A 26199-nucleotide genomic window follows, 5' to 3' on the forward strand; every position below is an offset into this window, starting at 1 on the left:
CCATGGGATTTGTCGGAAAACTCCTCAACACTTCGGTCAAACCTGCAACTCGTCGAATCTCACTATTCCAACGTCCAAAATCTTCCAACGAACCACTCCTAGCTTCGTGAGGACCTCCTTAAGCTACCTATAAGCTTGAAATCCCCAAAACACATGAGATTTTACGTTTGCATGAATAGTACCTAAATTGGAGTTCGAGAGAAACTAGGGTTTTCGAAGGAGTTCTTACATAAAAATCGTACCATTCAACTCGTATGAACCTCAGGAACATGATGGTGTCCTTTAAACCCTTGATCTGCCAACTTTCTTCTAGATTTGTTGTTCGTCCGTACGGGAGAAAGGAGAGAGAGTGAGTCCGAGGGAGAAAGAGCACGAGAGAGAAGAGAAAGGAAAGGTTTGTGTGTGTGTGAGTGGTCCACGTGGTCACCAACCAAAACCACAAAACCAATTTCCAATTTTGTTCCAAAAATTAAGGAAAATGCAAGTTTAGACCACCGTTTACATGCATAACACACCACAACACTCACATCCAAGGGTAAAATAGTCAACTCACGCCATCGATAATTTATTTCGGGACGGGCTGTGACACTTTATCTAGGTACTTGACTTAATTAAAACCAAACTTTTGTATCTTTATTTTCTTCTTTTTTTTATATAGCTTTATCTAAATTGTTTAAATCTTTTCTCCTCACATGATTTTATTATATTTACTTCCTGCAATTATCATATCTCTTTGTTCTATAGCTAATTAATTAATTTTCAAATACCTGAATAAATTAGTTGTCAATCACTATTATTAATTATTTTCCTGTTTTATTTTCAGCTTTTTAAAACTTTGTGCCCTCCAATTACAATCGTAGTGCCACAACTAATTGTTCCATGCCATTCCGAAACTTGACTTATGTGAGTAAAAGTATTTACTGGTGTTTTCTTTACACTTTCTTATTTTCTTTTTTTTCAATGCACATATAAAATTGTGATGAACAATACTGGCTGCTCACTCTTCTTTGTTGATTCGGATATTCCAGAAGTAAATGCATACAAATCAGTGTAAGTATTCATATAAGTTTACAAACAAAATTATATTGTGTTTGCTGTTATAAGAGCAAAACAAATACTAATTTTATCAAGTTATTCAAATATTATTGCATTTTCAATTCTCTAGGTTTACAAATTGTAAAGAGCCTATAAAAATATTGGCACCCTCCTCAAGACAAGTGAATGAGGTTGAAGTATTACGCACAGCAAAGAAATTAACAATTGAAGAGCTGACTTTTCTAGATCCTGATTTGTACAAGGTATAAAATCTAATTCATCTTTTTAGCTTTTCTTATAAATACACAACTGCATTTTTACATTTTCAATAAACATTGTATACATGATTACTATTGCATGCACAAAGCTGTTACAAACTGTTTTACAGAATGATACATTTCTATGTAAGGCATTTGTCAAGCGTTTTGACACACGTTATGAATGGTGATATGGTGCATGCCCCAACTGTGTAAAACAAATGCACAAGGACTTGACAACTGGAGATCTCATTTGTCAAAAGCATCCAAACCAAACTCCAATTCCTTGGTAATATTTAACATACATTGGTACAAGTTCGTAATAAATCAGTCAAAATATTTCTTACCTTTATTTTTTTTTCATTGCATATATAATCTAATTATTTTTTTTCACATTTTCACATCTTTTCTCATATTTGCCTAAATGTGGTTTCAATATATATTGTCTTGATGAATTCAAAACTGCATATCACTCTTACTCATCATTTTGTTTCAATGTTTTCTACATCTGCCATCCAAAATTTTCTTACGGATGACATTTTGCTTAATTTTGTGATCTTAAAAAGAAATTTGGGACCTTTCTCGATTTCAAATTATTTAAACAGTTTTTAAATACCCTGTGTTATACAGTTAAATCTTCATCCATATTGTAGTCATTGCTATACAGGTTTACCCATTTCTACAAAATTGGTACAACTTTTGGACTTTCCACGATGTTATTTTGATTATTTGTCAACTACAATCTGGTTCTTTTGATTTGCGTTTCGTAAAATTGTTCCAATGGTGGTTATGATTGGTATTCACAGATATTCTGCTTTTTTCATATTTTCATATATTTGCATAAATATATATTTAGTGGCTCTGTTTAGCAGGTTCATAATATATCATGTGTTTATCTTTTCTCAGAAGACCACCCTTAATATATTTTTTTCAAGAGCTCTATTCACTTTTCTTGATTGAGATCAAATGTATATTTCTACCTACGCAAGTACAAGATTTTTTTCTTGATCCATATGCTTATGTCCATGCAAATAGAGAGAGGCAACAATTGCTGAGGCTCAAGCATTAGGGGCAGTAGTTCGCTCTCAAGGTCCTTTGTTTGGAGGTGTTCAAAGAAATGTGAAGTCTTCAAAGTGACTGTCCTTGTTTGTTGAAGGTCTTTGGATAGTTTGGTATTTCTTTGTATATCTCATCGTATTTTTGTTAGCTTTAGTTTAGTGTATTACTGTAATGTTTGAATCTATGATTTTTTTATTAATTGTTATATTGTAGTAAATGTGTAATTTGTTTATAAATATTATATAATAACAAGATTTAAAATATCGATATTATCGGCGAAATATCACCGATAATATCATTTTTTTTAGAGAGCGATATTTTCACACTTATTCACTTAATTATCGTAAATATATCGCAATATTATCAATAATATCGCGATATTTAAACAACAAAATATAAAATCGGAAGCCCCCAAATTTATTCATTTCTTAATTGAAATCCAGAAGAAGAAAAAAATGCAAAATTGAAGCAATGCAGGGAAAACCCAGATCCCACCCCAAACAGACGCAAAAATGAGAGAGGAAACCGAAAAAAAGGAATTCAATGAATCCAACATACAGCAATCGGAGCGAGGACGCTTTCCAACGACTATATTCATCGCTGAGGACGCGGTTGCCAGCCGTCAATGTACCTCCAGTACACATTCGGCGTGTTTGAGGCTTGTGACCGTCACTACATGCTTGGTTTGTGGGCTCCACGGCAAGAGACATGGGAAAGCGCCGAGGAGAGGAAGATTATGGTTTCAGTAAAGGAGAGAGGAAGTGAGAGAGAAAGTTGAAGATGCAGTCGATGTAGTCTGAATTCCTTGCACAAAATTAAACGCCCATCCCTCAATCAATGACAACATCCTTCGTTTGAGGAGAAAAAATCAACCCTAAACCCCTTTTTGGTAGCTTCAGTGCCTCACTCCTCTCTCTGCCTTCCCCTACCTGCCATCCCACGCCTATGTCCCTCTCTCTGCAACCCATGCTTTTTTGGCAGCATCACTCCACCTAACCCACCCCAATCCGTCCCCACTCCCCCCTCTCCCCCTCTCTCTCGCTCTGTCTCTCTCTATCTCTCAGATGAGGCATGGCCTCCCATCCCTGAAGCCCTCAATGAATGACAACAAACCTAAACCCACCCCAATCCGTCTCAAACGCACAGGACAAAATTGCCCTTCCAAACCAGCCCCAAATATCAGCCCAAATACCAACCCCATTTGGTAAAAACACTGAACTAAACGACCAAGAGATAATATGTATAAAAATTTAAACTAAATATGTACAAAAAAGTTTTAATTGCAGAAACACAGCGATAAAGACGCCAATACATTAATTGAAAGATGCAGCAAACCAAGCACAGTGGTAGAAGGAGATACATTTCATATGCAGCCGAAGCAGCACTGCAAATTATGACGAATCATGATGATGGTATATGGGCAGGCATGTGTGATGCGAACCTTGATTATCCAACTGGATGCATCTTTCATCCACCATCATACAATTAATTAATCAATCAAATTTGCAAATGTGATCCAATTCTACTCCGTCACTCACTGATTAATTATGTGTCTTCCCATTTCCCATATATGATCGATCCCATTCCATCAGTTTTAAAAGGAAAGATTATCCAAATCATCTAAAACAATGAAAACTTCATTTTATATCCATGAACAAAAGCTCCAAACCCTGAAGAACAACACCAATTTTAAGTCGCTTCAGAGCAACCGAATAACACTGAATCCAAACAAAACACCGACGCCACTCAATAAACCCTGCCCAATGAAAAAAACTGATACCTAACAAAGAACCCAACCACTGTAAGTGTAAATTCAAACAACAAATGGAACAACCACAGACAAATGATCTCAAAATAGACGAAAACATTTGGAAGAAAGAGCCAACAGACCAATATTTCCTGCACCGAAAAAGCCAATCAGATTAGCGAACCACACCGAAAACACTAAAAAATTAACCAAACAATGAATGAAAAACGCAAAAACTTCAACTTCACACCGATTAAGCAATCAATGTACAGGAAAACCCAAAACCCGAAAGACCCAAATTTCCCAAAAGGAAAATTGGAATTACATGGAACAACGACGCCAAAATAAGCGGAAAAAAAAAAGAAGAAGAAAACATTCGAAACAAAAAACTTACAGAGCTTAATCACAAATGGTTTGCAAGACTGTTCCTATAAACCCTAAAATTCACACACCAACGTTTGTTGAAACCAAAAAACAAATCGGATTAAACGAACAGGCTAAAAACAAAGAAAAAAAATTAGGAAACAACCAATACAAAACACAAATACTCTAATTTTACAGCGATCAGTCTGCAAATTTTCTTCCCAATCAAAGAAAACACACAAAAAAAAGGGGGAGAAGTTACCTCAAACAGCGGAATGAATGAGAAAAAGAAACTCTTCAGGCGACAAAGGATTGAGGCAGAGAGATAAGCAGAGAAATACGAAAGATCGAGGCAAGCAGAAGAACAAAGAGGAAGAAAAAGGGAGAAGCTACGGAAGAGAACGAGGGATCGCTCGAGCAGCTTCCACACCAAAAAATATCCTAAACCCTAAACCCTGCTGACAAAATTACACTTCTAAGTTCTAATAATGACCCCAGCCCAAATCTCATGGGTTTGTTGTAAATAAAATGAAATCAAGTGGTAAACAATTGACTGTAGCCATGAACAGTCCAATTGCCCACCAACTTCAGAATAGATAATGTTTAGATTTGATATTAGTGATACTTAATATCTTTGTCAACTAGTTGCCATCTCTGAACTCTCTTTCTTTGGAAAATAGATACATACATATATACAATCACATATGTACAAGCTCACAAACATAATTTCACATTAATTTCTCCCCACAGTCACATCATTTATCACATTGTTTATTTGCGCATAGAGGGATTCAAACCCCTCCCTTTGTCAACCATGCACCTGGGCCTTATCCAACTCGTTACAGATGTGTTTGTGATTACATATTCAGCCTGTAATATTTATATGGTAGTTAAGATGTCTGCAAGGCTTGTACTAATTCACTCATGTATCTTAGTATGCAATGTATAAAGTGTAAAATATTATACTAATTCATTATATATAAATGATTATGGTGTGTTTAAACTTCTTTAATTAATTACTACATATTTTCTACACTCACAATGTTTGTCAGCTCGCTATATAATCAACTTAAATCAGTTAAATCCATCATGTAATGCATTTCCTTCCAATTTTTTGTGATAAACTAATAGATAATTGACTAAATAAACATCCTGCAAAGTTTCAATAAAAATTTCCAATTTTTTCTTACAATTTCCGTGGTTTTTATTCAATTTTTATCGATATTGATAATATCCCGATATTTCCATCGAAATTTCCGTGTTTTTGGACTACCGATATTTCCGATATCATCGATATTTTAAACCTTGTATAATACATTTATTGAACAATATTTTAATTTTTTTTTATTTTTGGAAATTTTTTTATAACGAGCATTAGCCGTGACCAATTTGTAATCCACAACGGTTATAGTGCACGTTGTGTTAGATCTACTTCTACAATTGGCACAATCTGTGGTTATATTACAATTGACAATGGGCATAACCCGTGGTAGAATCTGTGACTTTCTATCACATCCAGATTACTAACGGGCACAATGTCCATGGTGGATTACAATCTACCACGAGCATTGACCGTGATAGATGAGCTTTTTTCTACTAGTAACTATTCTTCCTGATTTTTTACAATACTTTCTTCTGTTTTATTTCTATTTATATATGTTCAATTTCAAATTATTTTGCCTCATATAGTTTCATTTTTTAATATAGGTATAAAGTCAATTTGGTTTTTTAGGACGACACCAATGAAATCAATGCTCTGATAATTAGAAAATCTGGCGAAAAGCTTTTTGGTATGCCATGCAAGGACTTGGTATTGAATCAAAGATTGGGCGACAACAAAAAAAAGGGGGAGAAATTACCTCAAACAGCGGAATGAATGAGAAAAAGAAACTCTTCAGGCGACAAAGGATTGACGCAGAGAGATAAGCAGAGAAACACGAAAGATTGAGGCAAGCAGAAGAACAAAGAGGAAGAAAAAGGGAGAAGCTACGGAAGAGAACGAGGGATCGCTCGAGCAGCTTCCACACCAAAAAAAATCCGTCCTAAACCCTGCTGACAAAATTACACTTCTAAGTTCTAATAATGACCCCAGCCCAAATCTCATGGGTTTGTTGTAAATAAAATGAAATCAAGTGTTAAACAATTGACTGTAGCCATGAACAGTTCAATTGCCCACCAACTTCAGAATAGATAATGTTTAGATTTGATATTAGTGATACTTAATATATGTGTCAACTAGTTGCCATTTCTGAACTCTCTTTCTTTGGAAAATAGATACATACATATATACAATCACATATGTACAAGCTCACAAACATAATTGTGAACACGGAAAATTCCTGAAACGAAAGAGACAAGAACAACGACGTGCACAAACAAATATTAATGTGTTTGATAGTTTTGGGTTACAATCTCTCTCAAATTTGATCCTCTGATTCGATCTCCGTAAGGTGTTGATTTGTGGGATATGCGATTGATCCAAGGGCCGTCGAGGCTTGATCCTGGATGAACGAGGATGAACGGATCTTCGAGGGCTTTTGAGCTTGATCTTGAAGAATGGTGATTGACGGATCTTCAAGGGCTTTTGGGCTTGATCTTGAAGAACAGTGATGAACAGATTTCTGAGGGCTTTTGGGCTTGAACTCGAAGAACAGTGACGAACGGATCTTCGAGAGCTTTTGGGCTTGAACGGATCTTCGAGGGCTTTTGGGCTTGATCTCGAAGAACAGTGATGAACGATGAACGCTTTCTTCAAGGGCCGTCGGGGCTTGGGCTTGATGAACAGCGGATGAGCGGATTTGTTGATGTTGTCGATCCAAAGGGGCCGTTGGGGCTTGATCCTTGAGGATGAACAGTTGATGAACGATGAACGCTTTCTTCAAGGGGCCGTTGAGGCTTGGGCTTGAAGGTGGATGATTGTTGATCCAAGGGCCGTCGGGCTTGATCTTGGAAGAACGATGAACGAAGAACGCTTTCTTGATTCTTCAGGAACCTGGATGCTTGAGAGCTTCGGAGTTTCAGAGCTTCAGAGCTTCAAGAATTTTTGCCTAATGATTTTGGTTTTCTTTAAATGAATGAAATGGGCTTGTATTTATAGAAATTTCCAATGCCTAATTTTGAATATAATATTCCAGATGAAATAAGTTGTTTCTGCCAGGTGTTGACACGTGTCTTATTTGATGACTTTTCCAACTCATTTCAATTTTCGTTGAGTCACACGCTACGTGTAAAATTTATGTAATACATGAGCGTTGAAACTTTGATTTATCGGTCAACATTTATTTACCGAAATTTCGATGTCTACAAATGCCCCCACTTCAAGTCGCGTCGTGTACATGTGCTTGTCGGGTGTAGGAGATGCGTTTTGAAGTCCCTTACTGTAGACGTCGATCCAAGGGCCGTCGAGGCTTGATCTTGAATTGGGCTGGAGATTTCTTCAAGGGCCGTTGAGGCTTGATCTTGAATTGGGCTTCAGATTTCTTGAAGGGCCGTTGAGGCTTGATCTTGAAGGTTGAAATTGGACCACAAGGAGCTTCATGTGGTAGATGATCTTTGGCTTTGGTAGTGGGTGAATCGGCACGTATTTTGTTGCGCTTGTTGACTTTCCACAGCTTTGATCTTGAACTGGGTTGGAGGATTTTCTGGATTCCTCCAATTGTTGATTTTCCACAGCTTATTCTTGAACTAGGTTTTGATTCAAGGGTGGTAGACACTTAATCTTGAATCGGACTTGTGATTTCTTCCAGAGCCGTCGAGGCTTGATTTTGAATTTGGCTGGAAGCTTCTTCAAGGGCCGTTGAGGCTTAATTCTTGAAGGCTGACTCGAACACATGGCAAGCAGGCACGAGGTGAAGGTGACGACTTGTTGCTTTGTTCAATCTTTCTAGTTCACACCTGAGCAGTTTGGTCAACGGTATGATCTTCAAGATTGATGGGCTCTTCTTCCAGTTGGTGACTCGATCTTTAAGGATTTGATTCAAGGGTGGTGAAACGACACATGCAGCCCACAACGCCTAGTAAGTCGACCCAAGAATTTGAGGGTCAAAATGAGTTCACCATCCTCAGGCAGATGCGGCATCTTCTCGAGTTCTTCATCCCAGACTCTTTCTACTGAGTTGACTGTGCATGCTGCATTCTTCTCTGCTTGTTTCTTCAGGCAGATGTGGCAGCTTCTCGAGTTCCTCAGTTTGGACTCCTTCTACTGAGTTGACCGTGCAGACCAACATTCTTCTCTGCTTGTTCCTTCTGCACCTTGTCTCCACATGCTGCAAGGTATCATTTTCACTTGCCTTATCTGTCCTCCAGGCAGATGTGGTAGCTTCTTTGAAAGTACAGCAGCAGTGGAAGGCGAGTACTCAAGAGCGGTGCTAGGTAGGCAATCAGGGAAGGGTTCCAAGCAGTCGGTTCCTTACCCGAGTTTGAGTGGAAGTTCCGGCATATTGTTTTCTTTATCCTTGTCTTTGTAGGTAGGAACAAGGACAAAGGAAAAGACAGGGAGAACGCATGATATGAGATACTCTTGCTTTCTACCCTGGTGATATGAGATACTTTTGCTTTGGAGTCATTGGCTTGCAAAGGTGCCCCAAGGAATAAAGAACATTGAATGACTTGAGAGGCATCGTTGGGAAAGCATTTTTTGAGATGAAGAAAGGCTCTGTATGTCTGCCTTGCTATGGAAGGCGAAGGTAGACAATTATAGGAAGTTCTTTGATACCTGTAGAGGTACTATTCTTTCACTCGTGTCGGCAACCCATGCGTGATTGACCTATATGGCTTCACGTGCTTTCTTCTTTATCAGAAATCTTCGACAAATTGTCCATAATTTCCGCCAAGCTGAGTGTGCATGTGACAGGTGTTGACGCGGCCGAAAAAGACTGGCGCCTCTTCGATAACTGGGATCGGCGCTTCGACAAATTACCCGTGATTTCCGCAAAGCTGAGTTTGCGTGTAATGGATGCTGATGTGGCTGAAAAAGACTGGCGCCTCTTCGATAACTGGGATCGGCGCTTCGACAAATTGCCCGTGATTTTCGCAAAGCTGAGTTTGCGTGTGATGGGTGCTGACGTGTCTGGAAAGGAAGATCGCCCGTGGTTTCCGAGCAAGCCCAGCTTTTGAGAAAGCTAGCACCTCTTCAATTTTTGAATTGGCCTCTTCGAATTCTGAGCTCGGCGCTTCGACAAATTGCCCGTGATTTCCGCAAAGCTGAGTTTGCGTGTGACGGGTGCCGACGCGTCTGGAAAAGCAAGATGCTTCTCCGATTTCTGAGCTTGCCTCTTCGATTTTTGAATGGTCTCTTCGAATTCTGAGCTCGCCTCTTCTATCTCTGAAATCCCGTCGAGTGCTGATTTTTTATAGAGGCACGCAATTCGTTTCAAAGCACACTTGAATTTTTGCTTGTGAAAACTCCCTTCTTGCACTTCTAAGATCTTGATTTGTCCGATCTCTTCTTTCTTCAACACTTTGAAAATGTCTGGACCCTCCAACTGTCGTTTTGACTTGAATCTTGGTGAAGAGGCAGTCACGCCTTCTCCAGACAACATATGGCGCCCATCCTTCATATCCCCTACTGGTCCTCTTACCGTTGGGGATTCGGTGGTGAAGAATGATATGACCGCTGCGGTGGTGGCCCGAAACCTTGTCACTCCCAGAGATAACAGACTACTTTCCAAACGGTCTGATGAGTTGGCTGTTAAGGATTCTCTGGCTCTCAGTGTGCAGTGTGCAGGTTCTGTGTCCAACATGGCCCAACGCCTATTCGCTCGAACCCGTCAAGTTGAATCGTTGGCGGCTGAAGTGATGAGTCTCAAACAGGAGGTTAGAGGGCTCAAGCATGAGAATAAGCAGTTGGACAAGCTCGCCCACAACTATGCCACAAACATGAAGAGGAAAATTGACCAGATGCAAGAATCTGATGGTCAGATTTTACTTGATTATCGGAGGTTTGTGGGTTTGTTCCAGCAGCATTTACCTTCGTCTTCTGGGGCTGTACCGACTGCTGAGGCTTCAAACAGCCAACCTCTGGCGCCTTTTCTTCCTGGAGCTCCGCCGAGTTGTGAGGCGGCACCTGATCGTCCTTGAATATCCCTTCTTGTAAATTTGATTTGATTTGATTTGATTTTTTTTTTTTTTTTTTTTGCAAATTTATGTAAAATTCCCCAAAAAAATAAATAAAATGGACCTTCTATTTCTCTCTATGCATTTGTTTTTGTTTTTTTTTTCTTTTTCTTTTGGTGCTGGATGCACCAAGTTCCATCGTTTTTTTTATTAATTTTTTTATTATTTTATTATTTTATTATTTTTTACAATTTTTTTTCTTTCTGCACATGATGCCCATGCACCATCAGAAACTTTTGATCTGCCATGGGGCTGTACCCCATCTTTGATCAACCATTCCTCTTTTTCACGTGGTGCCAGATGCACCACCACCTCTTTTTTTTTTTTTTTTAATTGTATTTCTTTTTGTATAAATTTGGGTGGTGGGTAGAGGAATTTTCAGGGAGCGGACGAAGACGGACGGAGAGTTGGAGTTTGAGGAAGCGCTTCTCGGCCGGCTAGTCGTTTGACAGCGGTCTTTGAAGTTGTTTGGCAGCTGCGAGGCAAGAGATGGAGGAGGCCTTTGGGTGTGTATTGACAAACTTTGTTTTTGTCAATCTCATTCAAAGGCAGCAGCCATGGCGGAAGTGCAGAGGAAGAAGCTCCACCACTACCTTTACTGAGCACAGCCACCGATCGCAACCACCTAGTATAGAGCCACCGTACACTCATTGCACTGTCACTGAGCACCACCACTAACCACAACCACTGTACACCTGTTACACCGCTTGCTGCGGAGGGGAGTGTCGCTCGTTGCATAAAAGCGAGACTGATGGGCAAAAGAGACAAGCCTGCAGGGAAGAAAAATGAGGAGGCCATTGATGGAGTTATGGCGAGATCGAATTTAGACGGAGAGGGAGACTGAGACGGCGAGATCGAAGTCTTGCACGAAGTTCTAAACCCTAACCCATAACATCCTGCAGTAGAAACCAATGTCGAGGAAGCTGAAGAACGACGCCGTTTCTTCGTCACTGAATGTTGAAGACAGCATGGAGCGTGGATTTGGAATGACGTCATCGCGATCTTAGAAAAAGTTTTGGGATCTCCGATCTTTCTCTCCGCGTTCTTCTTCTGTGGTGGTCGTGATGGTACTGCTTGCCGAAGGATCGAGAGAGGACTGTTTGCCGAAGCTGAAACGCAAGTTGTTCCTCTTGGGGTCGAGCGAGGACTGGCGCTGCACTTGCTGCTGAAGCTGGTGGGCAGAGAGGGCGGAAAATCCAAGAGAGGTTCTGTTTTGTGTTCCTTTTCTTCTTTGACAGGTCGTTCTCTGATGGTGAAATCCGCATCATCTTTATAAAGGATGATTGTTGTTTCATTCAGCCTTCCTGGTCAGCTGCTCCTTTGATGTGCTCTCGAAGATCTTGTCGGCATTTCCAACCTCAAATCTATCTCGCCTGTGATGTTCTTTAACCTCGTCAAGGGGCAGATTGCTGTATTGAGGCAGAACCAGGCGTTCAGCAAACTCGATGTAGGAGCAGGGGACTGATTTAGTTACACCATCCGCAATTTGGAAATGGATTGATGGTGCTACTGTTGAATGGTGGTGTGATGGAGGCCAACTCGCTCCGGGTGTGCACACCATGTACAGCAGGCGGGGACGAACTCGAGAATCTGGGATTCAAGGGAGAGGGACTCGGCCTCGGAGAGAATGGAATTCGCTGCTTCGCGGTACTGGGGATTTAAGTGGGCCGTGATTTTGATGATAGCAGCAGCAGCAGCAGAGATGTGCAGAGATGGAGACGAAGCTCCATTTTTTATTTTTTGCTTTTCTGAGAAGTGGAAAATGTGTGGGTTGTGGGATCTGTGAAGGTGACGACAGGTGAGAGCCGCGGAGAGACTGGGCCTGGATTTGTAATTGATGGACAAGGAAAGAAATGGGCCTGGACTTGAACCCGTTTATCTGTGGGCTTATATATATATATATATATATATATATATATATATATATATATTTTTTATCAATCTAGCCCACCATAAGAGATTTGGGCTTGCCGCTTGTTTTTTTTTTTTTTTTTGAAAATACAGAAACATATGTATTCATTTTTTTTTTAAATAAAATGGACTTTCTTTAATAAAACATTTATTTATATTTTGATGTGACTGAACTCAAAGTTGAATGCTCAAGCTGCCTACGTACCCTTCCAAAGAAAGAGATCAAGTCAAAACGTAGTTCGAAATACATTTTTTTTTCTTGGTATTTTCTTTTGGTGCCGTTTGCAGTTTCAACTCATGCAGGCAAGGAGTGTTGGTGTCGTTTGCAGTTTCAACTCGTGCAGACAATGAGCGTTGGTATTGCCTTTTATGCTCGTGCAGACCAGGAGCGTTGTGCCATACAGTTTAGGCTCGTGCAGGCGAGGAGCCTCGTGTCCTACATTTTAGGCTCGTGCGGACAAGGAGCTTTGTGTCTTGCAGTTTAGGCTCTTGCAGACAAGGAGCTTTGTGCCATGCAGTTTAGGCTCATACAGGCCAGGAGCTTTGGTTTGTCAAGCGATCTGAGAGAGTCGTTCCTCGCAATCTTCATAGCAAGGAGCCTTGACTGAGTAGTTGAAGAAGTCTTCAGGCAAGAAATCACGCATCGTGACGGCAACGGACGATCTTTGTGTCGCAATTTTATCATCTTCAACATGTTCATGTTGCTTTGAAGGTTGACAAGAGCTGTTTTGCCCCCTTTTCGATTGGCGGACTTGTGGATGAGACGTATGCTTCTTGTGCAATTTCTTAGGAGTGACTTGAGTCCATCCTTTAACTTCGCTTGACTTGGAGCATGCCCCCAGCGGTTGAGGTGAAAACTTTGTGTCGAAAGAGTCATAAGTGATGGTGGTATAGTTTGACTTCACTACATCGTCAAGGTCTAGCTCGATGATTCCTTTTTGAGCCAGCTTCATGATGAGATCTTTCAGCACGAAGCATTTTTCTGTCGGATGACTGATAAAGCGGTGGAATTTACAGTATCTTGGACTGTCGGTATGATTCATCTCTTCCGGCCGTTTGCACTCAGGCAAACCGATCACCTTCTTTTCCAACAAGTCTTCTAACATGGCAACCACATCAGAGTCGGGGAATGGATAAGTTTTCTCCTCAAGCTCCTTCAAAGTGCGTCTACGCATCTCTTGATCACGAAAGCCTTCGGTTTGAATCGCCTTGCCTCGTGTGGATATTTTGACGGGAGATGTGTTGACCGTCATCGCTTCCTTGGTGGGTTTCCATGCTGCATTTTCCACCTTTGTCCCAAGAACTTTGTCGTTCTTGTAGTCGGCGATCGGTTCTTTCTTCCCATGATGGGCGATGCTCAACTTCATGTCATGGGCGCGAGTGGCCAATTCCTCAAAAGTCCGTGGTTTAATGCCTTGAAGGATGTATTGCAAACCCCATTGCATGCCTTGGATGCACATCTCGATTGAAGAGGTTTCTGAGAGCCTATCTTTACAGTCGAGGCTTAGAGTGCGCCATCTGTTGATGTAGTCAATGACTGGCTCGTCCTTCCACTGTTTTGTGCTCGTTAGCTCTAGCATGCTCACAGTGCGGCGGGTGCTGTAGAAGCGGTTGAGGAATTCCCGCTCCAATTGCTCCCAGCTGTTGATGGACTCAGGCTCTAGGTCCGTGTACCACTCAAAGACATTTCCTTTCAGCGAGGGCACAAACTGCTTGGCGAGGTAGTCTCCTTCCGTCCCTGCGTTATTGCAAGTTTCGACGAAATGTGCAACGTGCTGCTTTGGGTTTCATTTTCCATCAAACTGCATGAACTTTGGTGGTTGATAACCCCTTGGCATCCTTAGGGCATCAATCTTCTTGGAATAGGGCTTCGAGTAGAACAAAGAGGTATGTGAGCTCCCTTCGTACTGTGCCTTGATGGTGTTGGTGATCATCTCCTGCAGCTGCTGGATAGAAAGAGATCCCATAAGTGCCGCTGCTTGGTCTGGCTCCGGCTTCCCATCGATTTTCTTCACCGGGGGTTCTTCGTCTCCGCCAGCTCCTCCCTTTAGTGGATCATCCTCTGGGTCGGGTTTATCACCGTCCTGCGCCTCCAGTCGGTTGACTAGTGCTGCAATTTGCAAGTCTTTTTCTTCCACAGTTCGGGTTAGCCTTGCGATTGCTTCATTCATTTGAGCCAGCTACTCATCGATTGAAGTTGCTCCAATGGTCATGACTTGCATGGCTGAACTGTCGCTTGAATCGGCATCAGATAGCATGGATTCGGAGTATTTCCTTGGGCTTTCCCCCATTGGTACCCTTAGTGAGGCTAAGGTGATCAAAGGCTCGTGCCTTGGGTGTTTTTGTTCCCTTGGCAGAGTTGATGTAGAGGTGAAAGAGGCGGCAGAAGTAGCTCTTGCCATGCTTCGAGTCGTGATGCCCAAAGTGACACCAGTTGCGACGATGACGCTTTTGTTCTTTGCGCCGGTTGCGGGAACAGTTTGAGCCTTCCTTGATGCCATTAATTTTGGAAGTGCGCTTGAATTTCTTGAACGGAGAAAGAGATGAGAGGCAGAGATGATCCCACCGGGCGTGCCAATTTGTGAACACGGAAAATTCCTGAAACGAAAGAGACAAGAACAACGACGTGCATAAACAAATATTAATGTGTTTGATAGTTTTGGGTTACAATCTCTCTCAAATTTGATCCTCTGATTCGATCTCCGTAAGGTGTTGATTTGTGGGATATGCGATTGATCCAAGGGCCGTCGAGGCTTGATCTTGGATGAACGAGGATGAACGGATCTTCGAGGGCTTTTGAGCTTGATCTTGAAGAATGGTGATTGACGGATCTTCAAGGGCTTTTGGGCTTGATCTTGAAGAACAGTGATGAACGGATTTCCGAGGGCTTTTGGGCTTGAACTCGAAGAACAGTGACGAACGGATCTTCGAGAGCTTTTGGGCTTGAACGGATCTTCGAGGGCTTTTGGGCTTGATCTCGAAGAACAGTGATGAACGATGAACGCTTTCTTCAAGGGCCGTCGGGGCTTGGGCTTGATGAACAGCGGATGAGCGGATTTGTTGATGTTGTCGATCCAAATGGGCCGTTGGGGCTTGATCCTTGAGGATGAACAGTTGATGAACGATGAACGCTTTCTTCAAGGGGCCGTTGAGGCTTGGGCTTGAAGGTGGATGATTGTTGATCCAAGGGCCGTCGGGCTTGATCTTGGAAGAACGATGAACGAAGAACGCTTTCTTGATTCTTCGGGAACCTGGATGCTTGAGAGCTTCGGAGTTTCAGAGCTTCAGAGCTTCTAGAGTTTTTGCCTAATGATTTTGGTTTTCTTTAAATGAATGAAATGGGCTTGTATTTATAGAAATTTCCAAGGCCTAATTTTGAATATAATATTCCAGATGAAATAAGTCGTTTCTGCCAGGTGTTGACACGTGTCCTATTTGATGACTTTTCCAACTCATTTCAATTTTCGTTGAGTCACACGCTACGTGTAAAATTTATGTAATACATGAGCGTTGAAACTTTGATTTATCGGTCAACATTTATTTACCGAAATTTCGATGTCTACAATAATTTCACATTAATTTCTCCCCACAGTCACATCATTTATCACATTGTTTATTTGCAGGCGAGTCATCATTTATCACATTGTTTATTTGCGCATAGAGGGATTCGAACCCCTCCCTTTGTCAACCACGCACCTGGGCCTTATCCAACTCGTTACAGATGTGTTTGTGATTACATATTTACCCTGTAATATTTATATGGTAGTTAAGATGTCTGCAAGGCTTGTACTAATTCACTCATGTATCTTACTATGCAATGTATAAAGTGTAAAATATTGTACTAATTCATTATATATAAATGATTATGGTGTGTTTAAACTTCTTTCATTAATTACTACATATTTTCTACACTCACAATGTTTACCAGCTCGCTATATAATCAACTTAAATCAGTTAAATCCATCATGCAATGCATTTCCGTGCAATTTTTTGTGATAAACTAATAGATAATTGACTAAATAAATATTCTGCAAAGTTTCAATAAAAATTTCCAATTTTTTCTTACAATTTCCGTGGTTTTTATTCAATTTTTATCGATATCGATAATATCCCGATATTTCCATCGAAATTTCCGTGTTTTTGGACTACCGATATTTCCGATATCATCGATATTTTAAACCTTGTATAATACATTTATTGAACAATATTTTAATTTTTTTTTATTTTTGGAAATTTTTTTATAACGAGCATTAGCCGTGACCAATTTGTAATCCACAACGGTTATAGTGCACGTGGTGTTAGATCTACTTCTACAATTGGCATAATATGTGGTTATATTACAATTGACAACGGGCATAACCCGTGGTAGAATCTGTGACTTTCTATCACATCCAGATTACTAACGAGCATAATGTCCGTGGTGGATTACAATCTACCACGAGCATCGACCGTGATAGATGAGCTTTTTTCTACTAGTGACTACTCTTCCTGATTTTTGACAATACTTTCTTCTGTTTTATTTCTATCTATATATGTTCAATTTCAAGTTATTTTGCCTCATATAGTTTCATTTTTTAATATAGGTATAAAGTCAATTTGATTTTTTAGGACGACACCAATGAAATCAATGCTCTGATAATTGGAAAATCTGGCGAAAAGCTTTTTGGTATGCCATGCAAGGACTTGGTATTGAATCAAAGATTGGGCGACAACAACTATTGCCAAACGAGTTTCTAAGGTTGATTGGGCAGAAAAAAAAAATCACTTTCGATTTAGGAACGGAAGAAACATTTTTAATTCAAGTGATGTCCTCATTTATGTGTTTGAGGATACAGTCATGGAACCAGTGACTCCGTAACTGTTGCCCCAAGAAATTACAGTGTCTTCCACCACCTTGTCATCCTCCACTTTAACGGAAGAAACAAGTGGACCATTATATAAACGAAAATGAGAATCCATCAGGAAAGCTCTTTTTACCAATGGTGAACACAGGTTTGTTTTATGTTCCTTTTTATAATTGCCAATTTTAAATCATCATGTACCCATATATTCTAACACTAAGTTCCCATTTAAAATAGTGAGTTGGAAAAAAAAATCGTCTCCAACTGATGCAAAACGAGACACCACTCCTAAAAAAAAAAGACTAGGTAAATATACTTCAGCTTTATCATTTCTTCCATTGTAAACACATTCAAAAACAAACTTTAACTAAATATATTTTGTTTTCTTTTCTGTGATTAGGTTGTTTTGTTAATGATCAGAATATTAAACCAAAACTGCAGCTGCTCCACTCATAATAAGCATATAATATCGTCTGTTAATATATGTCAATACTATTCCAAGTGTTTTATGACATGTAAATATCTCTCTTTCCTCAAAACTTGACAATATTTTTTGCATGTCCGTGCACTAGCATCTGTCAGCTTTTTGTATTCGATTCCTGGTTCTAGTTGAAAGGCAGATACAACTACCAAACTATTTTGGATGACTAATAGTTTTTGCATGTACATAGACCAGGATTTGTATAACTATTTTTACATTATTCGTAAACTATATAATATAAATTTTAAACCCACGGCGAGTACTCCTTTCTAGTTCATTACTAATTACTACTTAAGTCTACAATTTTGATTAATGCTAGATATACCAAAATTTTAGATCAAATTTAGAAGCTAAATGATGTGTCACCTATAGAAAATAAGCATGTTAATCAACCTTTAAGTAATAATCCAATCATCAACAACCATGTCATATGGTTTACAAAATTTGGTTTTCCTAACATTACCCTTGGTTTTTTTTTTTTGGTGGTACACATGGGCAAGGATAAAAAAAAGTTGGTTGTTTTAAGGTTTTTGGGGCCAACACGTTGTTGTTATTGGTCTTGTGTTTGTTGCCTATTGTTGCCACTACAATAATCGCTCGAATGCTTAGACTAGTGACTATTTGATTACTCGCCCGATTGCTAGGATTGTTTGTTCACTTGGATTATTCATTTGCTCGCTTGCTTGTTCACTTGCTGAAAAACAAAACAAAAAACAAAAAACAAAAAAGGAAAAAGAAAAGAAGAATTGTTCACTCGCTTGATTGCTTGATGTCTTGTTGTGTCCTCCTAACATAGCCCGTCTTGTCGTATCTGTCTAACAGAATTTGTCTTGTTGTGTACACTTAATGGAAATTGTCTTGTCGTGTCCACCTAATGAAGCTTGCATCCGCACCTGCTTAATGGCAACCTCATGTATACCTCCACGACTTTGACATGGGGTGCTGGAAAATTATTATTTACTTTATTGTTTGGGTTGGGGCCTAGCCCATGTGGATTAAGATTTCTTAGGTTTTCTTCTCTATAAATACAGCTTGTAATTTAATGTGAGAATTAGGTTTGTCATAATATAATCGTAACGGTTATATAGCCGTCTCGACGAATTTGAAGTGTTATCTTTCGTTTTAATTAATAAAGTTTTATTCATAATTTTATATTTGGTTGGTTCGTCGCGTCGCATACATTGATGTTCAACAACTTAATGATATTTTATTCACTTATGAATAAGCGATCTTAAATTTGAATATTGTAAATGACAAGTATTAAGAGTTATCCATATCATAAAACGAGGCAACAACAACAATTAGAAGAAAACACAAGGAATCAGAACAGTAAAGTCAAGGTTTTTTTAATTTAAATATTTTTTTTGAATCAAAACTAAATTCATGCAATCACCCATCAAAGTTTAAAAAGGCATAGTCAAAAAAATTGGATAGATGTGAGTGGTTTGAAGAATATAATTCAGCTCATAGTATTATTTACCAAGAGTTATCCATATTATAAAGGAAGTTTTAATGAAAAGCCCGTGGTACTATTCACTTTAACGAAAAACCATATTTTTACACTAAAAAGTCAATTCTGTTACTGTCACAGCCCGTCCCAGAATTACTAAATACCGAGGACGTGAAATTACAATAACGCCCTTAAACGGGATTAAGGTGCGTAATTTTGGTGTTTGTTTTACTTTAAGATCCTAAACTAGGGTTAGATTTATATTTGTATGTGTTAAATTATATTTGGACTTAGGTAGGACCTCCTACCCTCAAAACACTCCCTAAAACCCGTAACCTTTCTTCTCTCTTCTTCTTTCATTTCAGACTCTCTCTCACTCTCTCTCTTACTCTCGAACTCACGGCAAACACCAAGAACAACCACAATTCTACACGAACGTCCAATCTAAGATCACCATCGTGATCTTGGGAACTTCACGAGCACGGGGGTACAAGTTTCAGGTGAGTTCTATTTCAAAAACCCTAGTTTCAAAACACCCCGTGGATTTGCACTGTTCACAAACTTTAATATGGCCGTGTTTTAGGTTAAACAAAGCTCACAGTGAGCTTAAGGAGGTCACGAGGAGGCTCGGAGTGCCTCGTTTGAACAAAATGGACGTCGGGATCACTGGTTTCGAGGTTGGCCGAGTTTTGTGAAATTTGGAAAGGTATGATCTTGTTGTTTTTGGACCTTAAAAACCTTCCAACGTGATAGTAGGTGTTAAATGCTTCATTTTGGTATAAAATGCGAAGAAATTGGACGAAAAACGAGTGAGATTAGTTGAATTGAAATTTTTCCCAGTTTCCGGCGCCGGCGACGGTCGCCGGAGCTGAAGGTTGAAGGTGACGGAATATTCCGTCAAGTTTGACGGAATATTCTGACGCCGTTAGTCAGTTTTAACGGAAACCGTTAGTTTTTAACGGAATATACTAGGATTTGACGGAATATTCCCTAACGCCGTTCACTGTAGCCGTCAGTGTGCATGTCACGTGGCCGCGCATGGGGGGCGCGTAGGTCCGTGCCACGTCAGGCGCGTGGGGGCGCGTGAGACCTCCAAAAATTATTTTAAAAATATGGGGATGATCCTGAGGTTGTGTAGGTCACTGTGGTATATTCATATACCCAATTTGAGCATCGTATGAAGAATTAATTACCTAGTTTGGTTTAGGTGCGTTAATTGTGCGTTAAATGACGTTTTTAGTTATTTCACTTCTAGGTGGGACTTATAACGAGGACGAGCACATCCAGGGGCGTCAAGGGGGTTACGACCCGGCGACATACCAGTGAGTGGGCATTTGTTTTTATATATATACCTATATACTCGATTTCCCCAGAAATCAAATTTAAATGAGAAGTATATTGAAATGAAATGAAATATGATTTGATTGCCATGCATAGAATGTTATGAATATTATGAACTGTCGTATGATGCATATATGTAAGGTGGTGCTGTGAACGCACAGGTAAGTATTTAATTAGTGTTATCATGTTGATGATATATATTGAGCTCAAATCCTGCACCATGGTTTAGTGCTTATAGTATTCACCGCATCGCACGCTCGCCTTGGATCCAAGTAGATGCTGGTCGCACAGTCCACGCGGAGTGGGTGCGACAGGCCAGTCGTAGAGTGTTAGTGAGATTTCGACTGGTGGGTGACCCTAGATTATGTGTACAGATGATTGATGAGAGAAGCACTAGAGCGTAATATTAACCATTAAGTCGTACAGACTACATTAGGTGGCTTCGACTTATGTGCAGAAGGCCGGACAGGTCACAGAGGTGACTTCGGCAGAGTGATAGTGATAGATTTTGAGCTCTAGGTTCAATCGTTCAGGGCCATTAGAGGGCCTCCGATTGATTACTTTCTTTTACCTGATTTATATTATGTCAATGCATTCATACTAAACTGTCGAAATTGGCATGGTACATTCTTTATTGAATCTGTTATAAAATTGATGATCAAAATGGTTGAGATATATATATGCTATATATTATTTTCTGGGAAAGTATACAGGTTTTCCAAAAAGGGGTTATAAATGTGGATTTATGAAATGATTTGGAAAAACTTTATTTTCGCCCACTCACGTTTTCTGTTTTTCGCCCCTCCAGGTTCTAATTGATAAGTTGAGGCGTTGGTGGCCTACGAGGACTGCTTCGGCGTTCTGACAGACTAAATAAATGTAGGATTTCACCCGAGGGTGTTGTAAATTAGTTATGATCCTACTTGACTACACCTAGACGCTTATGCTCTGTTTATGTGTGTTTAGTACACTCTTATGCACATAGAATGCTAGGTTGTAAATAACTGCAATTAGTGGTTTTCGTTGACTCGTATTTTATTTAATCGTTTCCGCTTGCGTTTATGGTTACGTCACGCTCACGTGACGGCCAACACGTCCTAGTCTTCGGGTTAGGGTGTGTCAGTTACTATTCACTTTACCCTTTATTTTGTCCTTATCGTTAAAATTCAAAGTTTTCAAACCATTTTCATTAGTTTTCCTTATTATAAAATGGGGCAACAACAACAATTAGAATAAAACACATTGAATCAGAACTGGAAACCCAAGGTTTTTTTCATTATTATTTTTTTGAATCAAAGCAAAATTCATGCAGTCGAGAGAAAGTGAGATTCATTCAACAAAAAAGTCATCAAAGCATATAATAATTGAATGGTTAATTATCATTAAACATGTTTTCATTTGTCTTTGTATGTTGTTCCTATTTACATCAAACATTGATACAACAATGAAAAATTATAATTTGAGCCCATTGTGAGAACACAACTTTAACAAAACAATATTACACCAAAAGACACTATTGGTTAACAAAGGTTAAATGACTGATGAAAGTTTAAAAACATGCGGTTAGAATATCATAAAACAAAACAACAACAACAATTAGAACAAAACACATTGAATGAGAACATAAAACCCAAGTTTTTTTTCATTTAAAATTTACTTTGACTCAAAACAGAATTTATCTACCAGAGTTAGCGAGATCCATTTAGCAAGAAACTCGTCAAAGAATGTAATAATTAAATGGTTAATTGTTATTAAACATGTTTCCATTTCTGTTCGTAATGTCTTGTCATTATTTATATCCAATATTGATAAAAGATTGAGAGATCATACTTTGAGTCCATTTCGAGAACATAACTTTCACAGAACAACACAACACCGAAACACAATATGGATTAACAAAGATTAAATCACCAATAAAAGTTTAAAAAGACACAGTTAGAAAAATTGGATAGGTGCTAGTACTTGGAAAAATATAACTAAAGTTATACCAATAACCAGCTAAAGTTATTGATATCATAAAATGGGATAACAACAATGATTAGAAGAAAACACGCTAAATCAAAACAGAAAACCCAAGGTTTCTTCATTTTAAATTTTTTCTAGATCAAAACACAATTCATCACTTAGAAGCAAAGCAAGATTCATTTAGCTAGAAACTGATCAAAGTATGTAATAATTAAATGACTAATTGTCATCAAACATGCTTTCATTTCGCTTTGAAATGTCTTGTCACTATTTATATCCAACATTGATCCAACACTAAAAAATCATGCTTTCAGTCCGTTGTGAGAATACAACTTTTACAAACAACACAACATGGTCACCATTGTGCAGAAATATCTCTGTTTACCATCTCAAATGGATTCACTACACTATCTGCTCAAGCTATGTTTGAAAAACGATATCTTATCTTGATATCCAATTTGCTGAAAATAAAGAATCATTTATTTCTGCCCTATGAATTGTCCAAATTCAACACAATCCCAAACATTGATCAAAGTTGTAACACACATCATATAAAATGCATTGTAAATTTAAAATATTTAGTTAATCACACCAGAAATAAATAATGATACATTTGAGCGAGAAACAAAATGTATTGAAATTAGAAAAAACATGGAAAGGTTAACAATTATGAAATCAACATCGGACGACTACTTTTTGTTATCATTGTTATAACACGACACATAACCCAATTTTACAGCAAAAACATTGAGCAAGAAACAAAATGTATTGAAATTAAAAAAAACATGCAAAGGTTAACAATTATGAAATCAACATCGGACGACTACTTTTTGTTATCATTGTTATAGCACGACACATAACCCAGTTTTACAGCAAAAACAATGCGAAATGTTTCATATGAGGAGGAAATGCCAAATTCAACAATATCAAGCAAAGATCATATAAATTATCCTTCCCATTTCAAAATAAAATTTAGCTCATAATTTTCGGCGCCTAAAATCCAATCCAAACAGAACATGACAAAATAAACAGATAAAGATGCTCTCAAATTCATTGATTAAAAATTAACTTAAGATCTCATCACAACTTTGCAACTCACTACCTAACCAGCTAAATCTTACCCTCAAGCAGCAAGAAATGATGTAGTAGCCAAGTTGTCCTCACCTTTGTATAACCTCACATTTGTATAAATGAAACCTACAAAACAAACCGTTCACAAAAAAAAAAAAAAAAACCAAATCATAAATCTCAAAAGGCCACGAACAAAATCGTAGAAATAGGGAACAAATTGGTATAAAAGACACTCTTTGTTACCAAAATTAACCAAGACTCTTCAATTTTAAACAGAAAAACAACAAATCAAATTGGTTGCCTCCTGTTGAATGTTTTACCAAATTGTTCAGGTCAATAGTCCATCATCACCAAACCCAAACCAAACCCCAAATCGATTTGAAAAAAAATTTAATACAAAACATCGTACCCGTTTCTATCTTCCATCCTTTCTATGTCGTTTCTCTCTCCCTATAATTTTGGTTTCTACGATATAATCACTCATCAAAAGCCATAACACCATCTGGGTTTAAAAGTTGAGCCAAACAAAGATTTAAATTTTGGAATCTAATGAAATCAAACCCGTAGTTTCGAACAAAAGAAAATTGTAAAGTTGAAGAACATTACACTGATTTGGTGTTCAGTGAGCAAACGAACAGCTGAGAAGGACATAAAGCAAGATTCAAAAGTGAGCCAACAAAAATCGGCAACCAACCGAAGCTGAGATTTGAAAAGGAAAGAAAGAGAGGTCTGAAAGTGATAGAAACGCAGAGAGAAATGGGAAATGGGAGGAAAAACGGAGAAAATTATACATATACACAAGAGATTACGATCACTGACACGTGGGCTGGCTAACATGTCGCGACCCCAATATTCTCTTAATACCCGGATAGGCACGTGCTGGCCGACACCTAAGGGTGACGAAAGTTATTTATTGATTACAAGAGTAATGATTAGGAGGAACATAAGCATGAATTGTCATTAGAATCTAAGAGTAATAAACAAAGTTTAAGGAAATGTCTAGAGTATACAGAACACGATCTAATTCAAGATTGACAAAAGGAAAGATCATTACAGATATCACACAAGTGGGTGATAGATTGCTACTGGTAGGTGAATGCCTCGTACATCGTGTCGTAGTCTTCGTTTCTAAGACCTGAATGGGGGCGCAAAACAAAGGTGAGTGGACCAAGTTCATATGTACAATAATAATAAAACAGTTATTAAGATACTAACTCCCACAGTTTATATAAAGAAAACTACTAGCATAATAAGTGATAGATTTAATGAAAATCCTAGCATGCCAAAAATATCTCAGGAGACATATCGTGAAACACAAAATATCAAACGTCTCATAAATCATCTCGTAGCATAATGTTCTACTAGTAAGATCACTGAATTAAATATATCTCCGGGCCCTATGCCAGCACTGTGGTCTCTGTGCCTGTAGCCAAAGATTACCACCTCCCGGCCTAATGCCTGCTCCGTGTCCCTCAGCCCGTAGCTAGAGATTATTTCTTCCGGCTTATCTGCCAACACCAAATCCTCGCCCCAGGCGGCATAGTGTCCACTAAGCACGCATAAATAGTTACGCCTTTCATAAATAACAACTTTATAGTATAAAGTCATCCATCGTATATACTATAAAGAAGGGTTTCTAAAACATGTTCTAGCATCCTATTGTCATCCATCAGATAGTCTACCAGCTCATGGTTTTTATAGAAAATACAATATATTAAAATATAGCTCAATATAGGCCAACAATTAATTTCTCACAAAAAACGAGACGATAAACAACATATTTCATAAACATGCTTAACATAAAAATCAGTTCATAAACTCGTAAGGCATGCGTTTAATTTATGCATTTGAACTATGAAATTATGCAAATTTTAGAAAGGGTCCACTCACAGATACTCCTTAGCAGTAGAGTTGTGCGGATAAGGATTAAGAATTTCCTTACTAGCAACTTCACCTAAGCACAAAAATGTAATAAATAAATAAAAGGATTTTCTAAAGGATTTGGGCTTGAACTAAATAAAATAAAGGATTTGGGTTGGATGGGTTAGGGTCTAATGGGTTAAAAGGGTTTAGGGTGAAGAATAATGGTTTGGGTTTAAGGCCAAACCCCCACACACACACACCCACACATGTGCACCACACACACTCACACAGACACACACACACACTACACAAACATACACACATGTACAGCATGCATACGCATGCACGGCATGCACACACACACACTCACGCACTGCACAGCCCAAAGGCCTCACACACAAGGCCGGGCCTCAAACCCTCTGTAAATAATAAAGGCCCAAGACTTTGTGGCCTTTAAAACAAATAATAGAAATTAATATTAAGAAATGGGCTGGGTTTTGTCTACGGGCCCAAAGCCCGTGTGTGTCTTAAGCTGCCTGAAGGGCCTCCGTGCTGATCGGAAGAGAAAACCGGAACTGCTACAGCTTCGGCCGTAAGTTTCCTAGCAAACTAGGGTTCAAACTATACACCAAAATGAAGAGGAAAGAGAGTAGAGTATTTCCATACCCTTTCTTCGCCGTGAAACGGTCATGAGTGCTCTG

General features: G+C 39.0%; 2 long non-coding RNA genes across 2 annotated transcripts; both read right to left on the reverse strand.

The window, feature by feature from the left end:
• Nucleotides 1-3972: 3972 nt before the first annotated feature.
• Nucleotides 3973-4917, reverse strand: LOC114824381 (uncharacterized). Its single transcript, XR_003772661.2, has 2 exons — nt 4724-4917; nt 3973-4250 (listed from the first exon to the last, which is right to left on the reverse strand). It is a non-coding gene; the product is annotated as an uncharacterized lncRNA (long non-coding RNA).
• Nucleotides 4918-21947: 17030 nt separating this feature from the next.
• LOC108170269 (uncharacterized) lies at nt 21948-24399 on the reverse strand. The gene is made up of 2 exons (XR_001786635.3): nt 24045-24399; nt 21948-23761 (listed from the first exon to the last, which is right to left on the reverse strand). It is a non-coding gene; the product is annotated as an uncharacterized lncRNA (long non-coding RNA).
• Nucleotides 24400-26199: the final 1800 nt, after the last annotated feature.

The sequence above is a fragment of the Malus domestica genome, chromosome 04 (assembly GCF_042453785.1).
Source record: "Malus domestica chromosome 04, GDT2T_hap1".
Taxonomy (NCBI): domain Eukaryota; kingdom Viridiplantae; phylum Streptophyta; class Magnoliopsida; order Rosales; family Rosaceae; genus Malus; species Malus domestica.